Source organism: Amblyomma mixtum, chromosome 6 (genome assembly GCF_055824585.1).
Source record: "Amblyomma mixtum isolate Tamu chromosome 6, ASM5582458v1, whole genome shotgun sequence".
In the NCBI taxonomy this organism is placed as follows: Eukaryota; Metazoa; Arthropoda; class Arachnida; order Ixodida; family Ixodidae; genus Amblyomma; species Amblyomma mixtum.
This window is the reverse complement of record NC_143017.1, coordinates 123,201,496-123,214,554: the sequence shown is the minus strand read 5'-3', so window position 1 is coordinate 123,214,554 and position 13,059 is coordinate 123,201,496.

The following is a 13,059-nucleotide window of genomic DNA, read 5'->3' as shown; positions in this document are numbered from 1 at the left end:
GTTCAAATACGCAACAATTGTGGGAGTCTTCGAGAAGTTGTATTTATTCTACACTTGTGGTTAAAAGTGCATATTAATTAGGATATTTTGTTTTAAACATTTCAAAGTAGAAGCGCCACAAACCATAAACACGACCTCATGGTATTTTGAAAGATGTCTCAGGATGCCCAGGGTAAATGGGAAGCCTGAAATAGCCGCTAGGTATGAAAACATCCTTCGCAAGAAAGAGTACTGTTTGAATAGATGCATCTAGCGCCAGAAACAACTTGATGCAGGTAATCTCGGATCTACGTGTTTTCACAAGGCCCTGCCTTTCCAGCGCCGGACGGCTTTGGGCTCTCGGTAGCCAAACTAGACACATCGCACCTGATCCTGGAAGCCCAAGACATCCTGAGTTTATCCCTTACACTCTGTGGAAACAGCGTTGCCCCTGAGCCTGTGGTTGCTCGGTAACGGCACCGCCTCACTGCATCGGCTCGTTTTGTCTGAATGCAACGATCCACCTCTTGAGAGAGCTATTGTTGCTTCTTGGCTGGCGCATTTTCAGAGGGTTACATTATTTCACGTAGTCACTTTGTTTAGAAATTTATATAGAGCGCTACGCCAAGGAATAACACTTTCAAGTAGAGGTGGTGCGCATCTAGGTGTTATATTTTTGAAGGTTAGGCGCTGAAACTTCTCTGATGCACTAACCTCTAAGTCCATTTAGCCTGCGGCTATAATGTGCGTAGAGCTGTTATGTGGCCTACTTACTTCTACTTCAACGCAAAATAGCTCAAGCAGTGAACTATAAGGCCGAGATACAAGACGAAAAATATTAACTTTGTCAAACAGCTGTCAGGGGACGCTGGCGTTAGATTCAATAAAAGTGTCCTTGTGCATCGTGATTACTCTACAGGCGAGGTAAACGTATCAGTGAAATTTTATTTTATTTGCTCTTTCGTGCAGCTGGTTGATGCCTTGATTTTCCATGGCTTCTATGAACGCAACGGCGGGGCGGTAATTCTTCTGTGCTATTGATGTTTTTGCGATAGGATTACTGTTTCAAGGCATAAAAAGTATCAATATATGGATGGGAGAGGTCCGCTGAACGAATGAGGACCAAAAGATGCCGATGATGGTGCTCCCGCATTAGAGGCTCATAGGACGCTGCTCTGTTCAGTGAGAAACCTCCCGCCACCCGGCGCCATATTCTAGTTCTCTTATAAAGCTTTATTGCTCCGTTGGTTTCAGTCAGCATTGATAGTGAGGCCACTTCCGGATGCTCCTAAGCGACACCTCCTCAAGAGGGTCAATACTGGTGGCAGCGACGGTTACTGCAAAAGGAGGAACTAGAACACGTCCCCAGCACCAGAGGTGACCAGTTTGCTAAAAAGTGGGGGGGGGATTGGTATCATCCGATTGAGGAGCTTAGGCTGGGGCGAGATAAGGATCGCCTGGAGGCTCGCAGAATTTTCGGAATTTGCGAACTGACTACGTCACGTGGTACCGATTCAACAAGAATCGGTTTTGCGATGAGAGCCGCTGGACGATACACGTCCTCAAAAAGCACTCGGCTGCGACTCATGTGGCGAAGCAAACGTTGAAAGAAGCCATGGGCAGCGTTGAGTGGCTGCTACAGATGGAAGCACCTCCTGTACAGCGACGATTTCCACGGCAAAGAGGTTCGGTTATTCTAATCCGATACGTCGTAATAAAGGCAGACTTTCAAGGGAAGTAAACTGCTGTCGCTGTTTCACAGCTCTCTGGATTCTTGAATCTATTTTATGTTTTTTTTTTCTTATTCGTTTGTTTTGTGTGTGTGACAGCAGCTGCGACGTTTACGTTTGCGAGATGGCGCCCTTCAGAAGGACTCTAAATGGTCAAACGCTCAGCAGCGTGCATACGATATGAAAAAAAAAAACAGTACTTTAGAGGTTCTGGTGACCGCGAGACAGCGCGAATGCAAGACAGAAGCGGGCGGGAGGATCCGAGAGGTGAGACAGCTACTCTTCAATGCATTAGGCTACCGCTGCACGTTCCGCAAGGGTGAGGCTGTACCTGTAGCAGCTGTAATTGCGGAAGCAATAGCTTTTGAATCTGCTGAGCTGCTTATCTTTGAAAAACATTCACTTGCATGTTAAGGTATTTGCATGCTTGGTTTAATGCAAGAGCATTAGGGTTCACGTCGCGTAGAAAATCCGCCGTTCTATTTGACGAAATTCGCTGAATGGTCCAGGGATGTCAAGTAATCTTGTGACGCAATCACAACCCGCCCTGATGACGGCCCTGGTTGGTCGAATGAGGCCGTGTGACCTTGTGGCATTATCATCATCATCAATACCTGCCCACCATAGCAGGTAGCAATTAAAGAATGCTCCAGAGACGTCACGTGACCTGATGTGGTCACAACAACCCACCGAGTTGCGAGCAACCCACTTTGAGGAGCAACCTGGGGCCGTCCGGTATTACGGAACTCACTGATTGGTACAGAGACCCCATGGAAACCAATCACAGGCCGCTGCCGAGAGGATGGAAACTGCAAATGCCGGTACCGTCACAGCATAGCGCATATATGCGTTTGCACCTAGCAGTCCAAATATGGCAGTTGATGGGCCGGCCATCGCGTATACGCAAACACATAGAGAAGTTGTAGCAGAAGCAGGGTCAAACATTGTACCTAATGCTACTGCACTTTTGTCTTCGGGTGTCTAAGGTGTCCCCATAGTTTTTGTCTTCTGTTAAAGGAGAATGAATTAATTTCGCATGAACTAAAAGAAATGATGGAACGTTGTTTCTGATACACTGTCCAAAATTCTGACTCTTTTCCGATATTACTTGAATGTCTAATATAAACATAGTGGCATATTTAAAAAAACAGTGTTTTTAATTAGATTAAATTTCACTGCAGAGCCGATAGCGCAGCGGAGGAACGCGCAAGCGAGAACAAGTCTAAGCTTTCCAAGATCCGCGTTTTTTGAGGCCACATTCGGGGCGATCAGCACGCTCCTCATCCGGCTCGTTCGTAATATGTATGTAAATGGGGACTGGGAACCACCTGCTTTTTCTATGCTAATTTTATCTCGAGAAGCCATGTATCAGTTTTCGCGAAAATCGCTTGGGTACGTGTCTTCCGGCACTGATATTGAATTTTAATGCCCGTGCATTGGCAACGGAAAAGTGAATTTAGGATTTTCTTATCAGCAGGCTTTTACAGGCGCTTCTGTTTTGCCTCCTGAAGATCAATTGTTCTCCCCATCGTACCCACTGTAATGATTTTTTAGAAATGCCTGCTGATCGTTAGTTTGTCTTTGATGCGCGCTTCGAAGTATGGAAGTGGGATTGCAGTAATTATGCAGCGTAGGGAATGACTAACTGACTCGTTCCTTCATGTGCAAGAGTAAACTCCACGTGAGGAGATGCTCATTAAGTTGGCACATTTACAATAGTCGCTGAATGTTGAAACGCTGTCGGTTACATTTGGCAGCAGCAGGAATACTGTCATTGCTTTGCTCTCGATGCTGTCTTGAAATCAGCTTCACGAATATACTGGAGGCATTTCTTTTGTGTTTCTCCGCTTTGCATATTCCTTCCGCTATAATTTCCTTGTTTTTTCATATTATTATTTTCAAGCCGGCGAACTGACGCATCTTTATGAACTCCTATGGTTGTAATCATGAAAGCCCACTGCGAATCGAGGGCGTTCCATCGGTCGTCACTAGACCTCAGTAAAATCTCGCGAGATTTTGTAAAGCGTGGGAGGCGAAAACCGCGAAATGCAAAGAGGCCTCAAGTATAAACTGTACTGAGGCTTCAAGCGTGCAAACAAGCATGAACGCAACTTGCTTTTTATCAGTCCGTATTAAGTATGAACAATTTCACACATGTTATTTTTGTTGAATGGTGCCAAATCGAAATTTTAAATGAAGTAAATCTAGCTCACGCAAATTGCTTGCGCTGCAATGCCACGCACAAGCGGCTGGGCACCGTCAGTGTAGCAACAGTTGCATTCCGCGAACGGCTCTGTGATACACAAACTGGAAATTATTAAAAAATAAAAATTCAACCTAGACCACAGGAAAGCCAGAATTGATCTCTCTAGCCAATGTTTAAAATCACATTTGAAGAGCTGCGCTTGTTGTTAAGACAGCCGTCTACACGAATTTGGTTGGTTGGTTTATGGGGTTTAACGTGCCCAAGCGACTCAGGCTTTGTGGGACGCCGTAGTGAAGGGCTCCTGAAATTTCGACCAACTGGGGTTCTTTAAAGTGCACTGACATCGCACAGTACACGGGCCTCTAGAATTTCTCCTCGAAAGAAATTTGCTACAATAATTGAAATCAAGCTTCCTCCTAGATATCAAGCGGCAGGAGTTGCAGAAGACTGCATGATGTATGAAGTGGCGCTCGCTAATTCTGCTGTTGCTGTCAAATAATATCAGCGCAGGAAGCGCATTCCGACCAATCTGCACATGAAGATTACACACGAAAATTACGAAGAATTAGCTTCCCAACTAGCACTTACTCCATCACTATTTTAGTGGGTCTTCAGTAACATACAATAAATCAAGAATGTTAGTGCTCTTGCTGTATTTTGACCAGGGGGGAAGAGTGAAATGCTCTTCAGGATAAAAAAAAGATGGAGCGGCCATCACGCTATGGCTTAAGAATATGACTCGATAGCGGTAATGGGTTAATGTCCATATACAGAATTGGTCACTCTCGACTGTACATTCAGAGAAACATGGAAGTCCTCATACCACTCCTGGTGCAGCGGTTAAGCGTTGCGCCACTGGCCTGCGATGGCAGGTGCTGCAACCGGTGGTTCTTGTGGGACGCAGGTTGTTCTTTCCGAGTTGCAACCTATCTTGGCCAATCCTTAATTTAACTGCCACCTGCCACGGTGGTCAGTTTGCTTACAGACCGCTGGGCAGATTGTGATGACGCCAGAAGGTCACGAAGTTTAAAGAAAACGTTATATTCATGCTCTCAATTTCACGCTATTAAACGCGTAAAATTTTGATGCCTTAAAAGTTTCGGGCGTACTGTTCACAGACAAACGAGTAGAGATTCATGAAAAATCCGATTCTTACTAAAAAGCATGCACAAACTCAATAAAATAAGAGTTTGATCACAACAAACCTTCGCACAACTGAAATATTGGTGGGAAGAAGAAATGTTGAGTAACAGCTATTCATCTATTATTTTATAATATTTCTGCATACAAACATCGTTAGTTACGTCTAGTCTATAATTTACAGGATGCAAACTACAGTGCGTTCCAATAACCTTGAAAGCTGAGGGCCAGGGAACCTGGCTGCTTAATATGGAAAGACATGTGTTGGATATGGCGTTCCGTACAGTTCGCTATGGCGCAATATGCGCGAAGGAAAAAAAAAAAGGCCAGTGGAAATAATGGGAGAATAAAAATCCAACTTACACTTCACAACGCCAGAAGAAATGACGCCACAAGCTCTACACATAAAAGTGAAGCCCTCCTAAAAGCTTTTGAATTTAGTTTAGATTAAGAGCTTTCAATCATATTGATCTTAGACTTTTTGCAGCATATGCTTTGGGTCCAGCTTTTGGGTTGGAATAACTGTCAGAAAAGCTACCTTGTTTCGAGCGCATTTGTTTTGTTTTTTGTTATTTGAAAAGAGAAGGGAGAGAAATGGCGTGGTTTACGCTGAAAGGCAAAAAACAATAATAAGATTGTTCTTCAGTTGGTTGGAGATACCAGTTGTCCCTTCTGATTTGGTTCGTTTATTTGCAGTGCTATGTTTAGCTTTCTGAAACTTGATGAACGCAGGCAGGGAGAGTCATCCCCAACTGTTTAGTGGGCGGAAATGAGGTCGGTTACGCAGATATGATGGCGACTTAAGTTCGAATAACGGATAGAATGCGCACAAATTGCGCCGTGCTTCGCCAAGAACTCCGTTCTTCAGTACGGCATGCGCCTCATTTGCGCTCCTTAAAGGCGTTCAAAATAGGCCGCGTCAGGCATGTGTTCATCGCTTCAGTAGGGCACAAACGCAGTTAAAAAAAAAAAGCGGCTACTCTTGCCTAGCAATGTGTGCAAGCACAAGACAGAGAGTGAGAGACAGACATTGAACATACTTAATTAGCGCTTAACAGGAAAGGAACTGGATGCAGCGCATAAAATAAAACCGCTTAATGACCAATGCCTACAGGAAAATCAATAGCTGTCATCACACTAACAGAATTAGAGAGTTGGCGTAAGAACGCGGCTGCATTTTTAGTTACTAGCACAGAAACATCTTTTCTTGGTACAACACTGTTACGAGCTTCAATTTTGTTGTGTTGTAGCCTTTGACAAAATGGCACATACCCACACTGGGGGATCGGTCAAGCTTCAATCTTCACCTCGCAGTCTCATCATTATCACGATTTTCAATAGATTATTGAGGAAAAAAAAACAGTGCACCTTCTCGAAGCCAGTCCGAAAAGGTACTTTTGTTTCTGTGAGTTAAGAGTAACCATAAATAGTCGATAAAGAGATGCACATTCGTTATGCTGGAGGCGCTTTACATTTTTTTCCCAGCAGCAGATGTAAGGAAATAAACGAGAGCGCTTGTTCCTCGCGGTTCGTCTTCATCTCCCTCTCGAGCTCACGCGCTGTGAGAATTTTGCCACGCAGCTACAGTATTTCGACGCCATTTGATCCTTAGAGAAGGCGATCAACAACTGTGGGCCATGTCTAATCCATTGGCGCTAGCCGCCAGATGCAGCCGCCTCGCAACGCTGGCCCTTTTCATGAACCACCGCGTTGCTGCCCAGATAGACTACGATGTGCCCGAAGTAGAGGATGCGCCGTCCGCGATCCTGGCTGGCTGGTACGACATTAGCCATTTGCTGGTAAGCCTCCTAGTAACCAAACCCAAGAACGCCGACGTCATTTCCGCCTTGCTTTCCACGAATACGCTTGACGTGGATTTCATCGACCTCATGGACAAGTTCTGGTCGCAGCAGCCGAGCGTGTTTCTCTTCATCCTCATGAGCATTGTCTACATGGCAGTGCTGGCCATTGGCACGCCAATGTACTTTTGGGCGCGCAGCCGCGACATGATGGGTGGTGACCGCACGCAGGACATCAACGAGGGCTACAAGTTCGTCCTCCAGGCACTGACCATCGCTTTCGTTATCTGCATCGCCGTGGTTGGACTGACACTTGTAATAACGGTGTTCACTGTTTACCTCCAGGCGCCGCTGGTGACAGGAGATCGGAAGGGTCTGTTCGCCGACCTGAAGAGCGTGGACATCTACGCACGGGCTTTGGGCAATGAGCTGCGAAACATTACTGACAGCAAGAGGAAGTCACTGTTGCGCGTTCATAACGCGACAGAACGCAGTCGTCTGGTGAACGTCGTGTACGAGTGTTTCCTGCCCCAGGTGGAAAGCTCGACGATCTACATGAAGATTGATTCAGCGGAGAAGTTGCATCTTATTGCAGAACTGGCACAGAGGCACTCGCGGGTCTCTAGCATGCTGCGCGCCGTCGACGCCCTGAAGCCGGCCCTGCAGAAAAACATCACGTGGTTCATCGCGTCCAACTTTGTCGAAAATTATAAAAGCGAGATAATGGCTGCCCTCAGCGAGGTGCCCAAAGCGCTCACCTATATCTCGCACACGGCGAAGCACATCGACGACGACCTCACAATGTTTCTCAGATCTGAGCGACTCTTCATGAATCGGCTTGACGACGACTCCAGAGGAAGCCTGACGGCATTGTTTGGAAATCGCTTCCTCTATTACGGCTCTGCATCGGTCATTGTGTCTGTGGTGCTGTTGCTGTTCTTTGGTACCGCGTTTTTGATCGGCGTGGCAAGTCACAACGACACCGTGCCGCCTACCAAGAGAAGCGTGGTGTCGGAGCGGTCCGGGGACGGTCTTCTGTTGGGCATTGCCCTGAATGCCACCTTCGGGTTTTTCATCATACTTTTCACCACAATAGTTATGCTCGCTGGCATCTTGGCCGACGGCTACCTGTGCGAGCCTTACAATGACCTAGTTCGCTCCCAGATCCCTGACTCTGCTGCTGCTTCAATCCTAGACGATGTTTGGAACACCATCTGGAACCCCAAGGCGAGAGGTCAATACTTTGCGAACCTCATTCCTGGCCACTGGTTTCTCAACTGCGACTCCGATAAGCATTTCACTGATATGTTACCTGCCTCGCTGATAGAAAAGCTGATCAAAGTTCAGAATTCGACCATTCAGTTCGCCATGGCGCTGAGTAAGATACAGGTGTCGCTGGACAAACTACTTCCTAGTAAAGGACCTGTTGGTATGAACCCTTTGCACTACGAGCAGCTGAGGTCATGGCTCTCAGATACCACGCAGATGATCTCCGTTTTATGGGCGAACAGCCTGAGCAAATGGATTGCGGCGGAACGTCCCGAGACGGACTCCGAACACCTGGATTGCATGGAGCTATTCTACGCATACGACACGGCCTTCCGCTCATTTTGTGACTTGACACTCAAGAATCACAATGGCTGGTGGCTGGCGATGTACGTCTGCATGGGGTTGTTGGGCGCGATGGCTCTTATGTCGCACCACGCATCACGCTATTTTTTGATTATGGTCAACTATACATACGACGGTTCTGAGGTAGAGTCGACGTCGTCCGAAGACTCGACCACCGGGAAGGGTAGCGTCGACAAGAGTTCGTCTTCAGTGTCCGATACCAACGTAGCCGACGGGAAGAAACCCCAGCAGTCATCGGAACCTTCGAAAGACCAGAAGGCTAATGACAATGTCACAGCGAGTGACGCCGCGAAAGCTGCGCAGTCAAGTGACGAGGGTGGCGAAAAGGACGCAAATGCCGAAAAAAGGAAAAAGTCTACAGTTGCTATGGAATCGAACTAAAAGCTTTTGGCGAGGGTAGTCACGCGGTTTCAGTCACGGACGCTCTTGCCTGAACTAACTCCAGAAGCAAGTGCAAAATGTGATTATAACTTCGCTAGTCTCCCACTTCATCGATGTTGATTTCGTGAGGGCTGTTTAGATTTCAGTTGTGCTTTGGCGTCCGATCGTGATTTGGTTTGTGTACGACAATTAGCCGGCTTCGGTTTGCAAGACTATCCTTGAAGATATCGTTTTTGTTCCTTTAACTTATTTGGCGTTGTGTTTTCTTTTGTGAAATAACATTGCTAAAACGATGTCTTGAAGTGTTACTGTGTTTCAAAAAAATCTTAAGGCTTTATTAAGCTATGACAACGCCTCGTGCAGCCTTCCGTTAGCTAAAAGGCAAAAGGAGAGTTGCGTCACATTTGCAGTTTTTACGAAATACTCGGAGCATCACCGAGGCCACCATCGTCTGTAGGAGTTCACTGCAGTACGATAGGTAAGTTTAAAGCATGAGCCATTGGAAATGACAGCACTAGTCGAGTTCTTCGTGGAAGAGGCACAATTAACATCAGACCTAAAGATTGCTGATATCGGTACAAAAGCTTCTGTCAAACGTTCCCAACTGCCCCATGGGTTATGAGAGGACTCCATAGCGGAGGGCTGCGGATTATTATTGATCACCTGTGGTTGGTTAGCGTCCACTAACATCGCACAGTGCGAAGGTGCTTCGCATTTCACCATCAAAAAGCAGGTGCCGCGGCTAGGTATTTTTTCACCGCGTGAATACAACGCCATAGCTACTAAGCTTCTGTCAAACGTTGTTTCTGTTGTTCCTAGTCGCAGCGCTGGTGAAATTTTGAAGCTACTAAGCCGAAGCTGCGGGAAGGGATTATGTGTGTAGTCTTTTTAGTAGTTTCTTAGTGATGAGACCTCTTATTAAGACGAACAGATGATGAGCAAGTGTCACATTTTAACGACTATGAGAGAGCGTATAGTGGGACACTTAATTATTTGCACCTCGAAACTTCGGAGGGGTAAGACAAAGAGTTGTTTTTTTTTTTCTTTCAAGGTTTTGTTCCATTGCATTAGCTGTTTGGCGAAGCTCGGAAATAACCATGACGGCCTGTTCACTGTTTACAAAGCCTGTCCGTACTTCTTTACTTCTACAAAGTAGAGAATCATCGAAACCGCAAACAAGCAAATAGACGTCAACCGCGGCAACAGGAATGGAACTACTACAGGAAAGTGAACTTTTAGTTGACGAAAAACACAGCGCGGAAGAACAAGAGGGAACGCACAAGACAGGCTAGGCGCTCGTGTGTTCCCTTTTGTACACGTTCTTTCGCGCTGTGTTTTTCGTCACTCAGAAATGCACCATCCAGCCCAGACAAAAGAACCGGTTTAAACTTGTTTTGGTTTGGTTTTGGTTTATGGGGTTTAACGTCCCAAAGCAACTGAGGCTATGAGAGACGCCGTAGTGGAGGGCTCCGGAAATTTCGACCACCTGGGGTTCTTTAACGTGCACTGACATCGCACAGTACACGGGCCTCTAGAATTTCTCCTCCAAAGAAATTCTGCCGCCGCGGCCGGGATCGAACCCGCGTCTTTTGGGTCAGCAGCCGAGCACCATAACCGCTGAGCCACCGCGGCGGCCCGGTTTAAACTTGTAAGCGACTGCAATTTACCAGTCTAGGGGTGGCCATAAAGCCTCGAGGCACTGAATTCGCTGGAGGGAGCAAGGAGTTAGTGAGGTTGGAAGGTAGCCCACCTTTCCTTCATTCGCCCAAGATTTTCGGTCTGCCATCATCATCATCATCATGTCGCAATCATCATCGTCATCATCCGAACTAAATGCACTATAAGCCATCGGACTCACTCTCCCAGATTTTTAAGCATGAATTGCAAATACTGACGCTGACATCATTCTCAGTGATTCTAAGACTGCCATACGCAACTTCTCGCGCGGTAGAATATCCCTAACTGCTCGAAACATCCTCACAAATATTACACTGCAACGAGAAATAGAGCTGGTATGGACTCCTGCCCATTCAGGGAACCCAGGGAACGAAGCAGCCCACCAACACGCTCGAGGTTTTGTCGGCCGAGCGGTGGGCTCTCGTCCAGGGGGATCCGAGACGGAGGCAGTGATTTCGTACCACGAAATTACCCAATTCTACAAACTCTCTCGAAGAATCTATCCTCCCCCGCACAAGTCACTCTCCAAACACCAAGAGGTGGCTTGGAGAAGACTTCAAACCCATTCTTACCCGAAGCCTTACATTTACGCCCACATCTACCCCGATCTCATAGACCCCACCTGCAAACACTGCGGTAGCACTGCCACCCTCGATCATATGCTATGGGACTGCCCGGAGGATCCTCCTCCGGAAGCTCTTATAGAAGCTCCCTCACCAGACGCCTGGGAAGAAATGCTGCGCAGCTCGGACCCCGCCGTCATGGCAGGAGCCATTGAGCGCGCCGAAGAGGTCGCCGCCAGCTATCAGCTAACGGCCACCTGGCCCTTCTGCTAAGCGCCCAGGAGCCCTTCTTTTCCGACAATAAAGTCTTCTCTCTCTCTCTTTAGCTCCCGTTGTCGGCAGTGTGGTGACGTCACGCCGAGACCGAGAGACAACATCCGGGCACTGAATTCCACTCATCCGGGCACTGAAACGCGAACATCCGGGCACCGTACGAGATTTAACGAGACTTTTCAAGCCCTCCTACAGGACCGGCATACAAGCGCCGGTAGCTTCGCGCTGAATGGGTGGTGGCGTTTCTCAATTCTTTTACGGGGCGATTCGGGTGTCCGCCAAGATGGCAGAGAATTACTGCGCTATTTCCTTTCCTCAGAAAGCCTTGCGTTCAAAAAGGAAGGGCTCGCGCCGAACGGGTGGTGGCGTTCCTCCCTTCCTGTACGGTGCGGTTCAGTTGGCCACCGAGATGACAGAGAATTACTGCATAATTTCCTTTCCTCAAAAAGCGTCGCGTTCGAAGGGCAAGGCATCGCGCCGAACGGGGGGGGAGGGGGGGGGGGGGACGGGGGGGGGGGGGGGGGGGGCGTTCCTTCCTTTCTGTACGGTGCGGTTCAGTTGGCCACCGAGATGACAGAGATATTACTGCATAATTTCCTTTCCTCAAAAAGCGTCGCGTTCGAAGGGCAAGGCATCGCGCCGAACGGGGGGTGGCGTTCCGTGGTCTGCCTGATAGCGCTACAACACCCTGTCGCGTTCCACTCCTAAAGGCGAAGCTTAAGCGTCATTAATTAGCAGTTAATGAGTATTTAGTCATTAATCAGTAATTTGTCACTAATAAGTAATTTGTCATTACTTCGTCATCAATTATGTGTGACGTAATTCAGTGGTGACGTCACCAGTGTCACATAGGCAAAGTGGTGCGGAAAACGCTTTCGCCTCTACGCACATTAGACAGTTTCGAATGCACTGCATATACATTCTTGTCACGCCTGCGTCTCGTCGTGTCCGCGTACGCTTCTGCATCGTCCTGCATTTCATGCTTACTCTACTCTCGGTTACGGGACCGGCAGATATTTCAAGCATGAAATGCTTTTAGGTCCCGTTGTCGGCAGTGTGGTGACGTCACGCCGACACCGAGAGCCAACATCCGGGCACTGAATTCCACTCATCCTGGCACTGAAACGAGAGCATCCGGGCACCGTACGAGATTTAACGAGACTCCCTAAGCCCTCCTACAGGACCGGCATTCAAGCGCCGGTAGCTTCGCGCCGAACGGGTGGCGGCGTTCGTCCCTTCCTGTACGGTGCGGTTCGGGTGTCCACCGAGAGAGAGAGAGAGAGAGAGAGAAAACTTTATTTACAAAGGAATTCGAGGGGTAGAGCTGGCGAGAGGCTCTGTATGCCTGGGTCAGCTCGCTGAATGAGTGCATGCGATCCTTCGTGAATCCCCGATCCGAGGCCACCTGAGCCCGGTTTAAGGAACCTCGGGCTAAAAGGTTGGCGGCCTCGTTTCCGGGATTCCCGGAGTGCGCAGGCACCCATATCAGCTCCACTTGGCGGGGCGGGGGTGCATCGGGCGAGTCCAGTATGCCAAAAGCAGGGACATGAACTCGGCCTCGAGCAAAATTTAGAATCGCAGTTTTAGAGTCAGTTAAAATATACCGGGCTTCCGTGCGGGTTATAGCAAGTGCAATGGCGGCTTCCTCTGCAGCCTCTGGGGACGTATCTGGAGGGAGA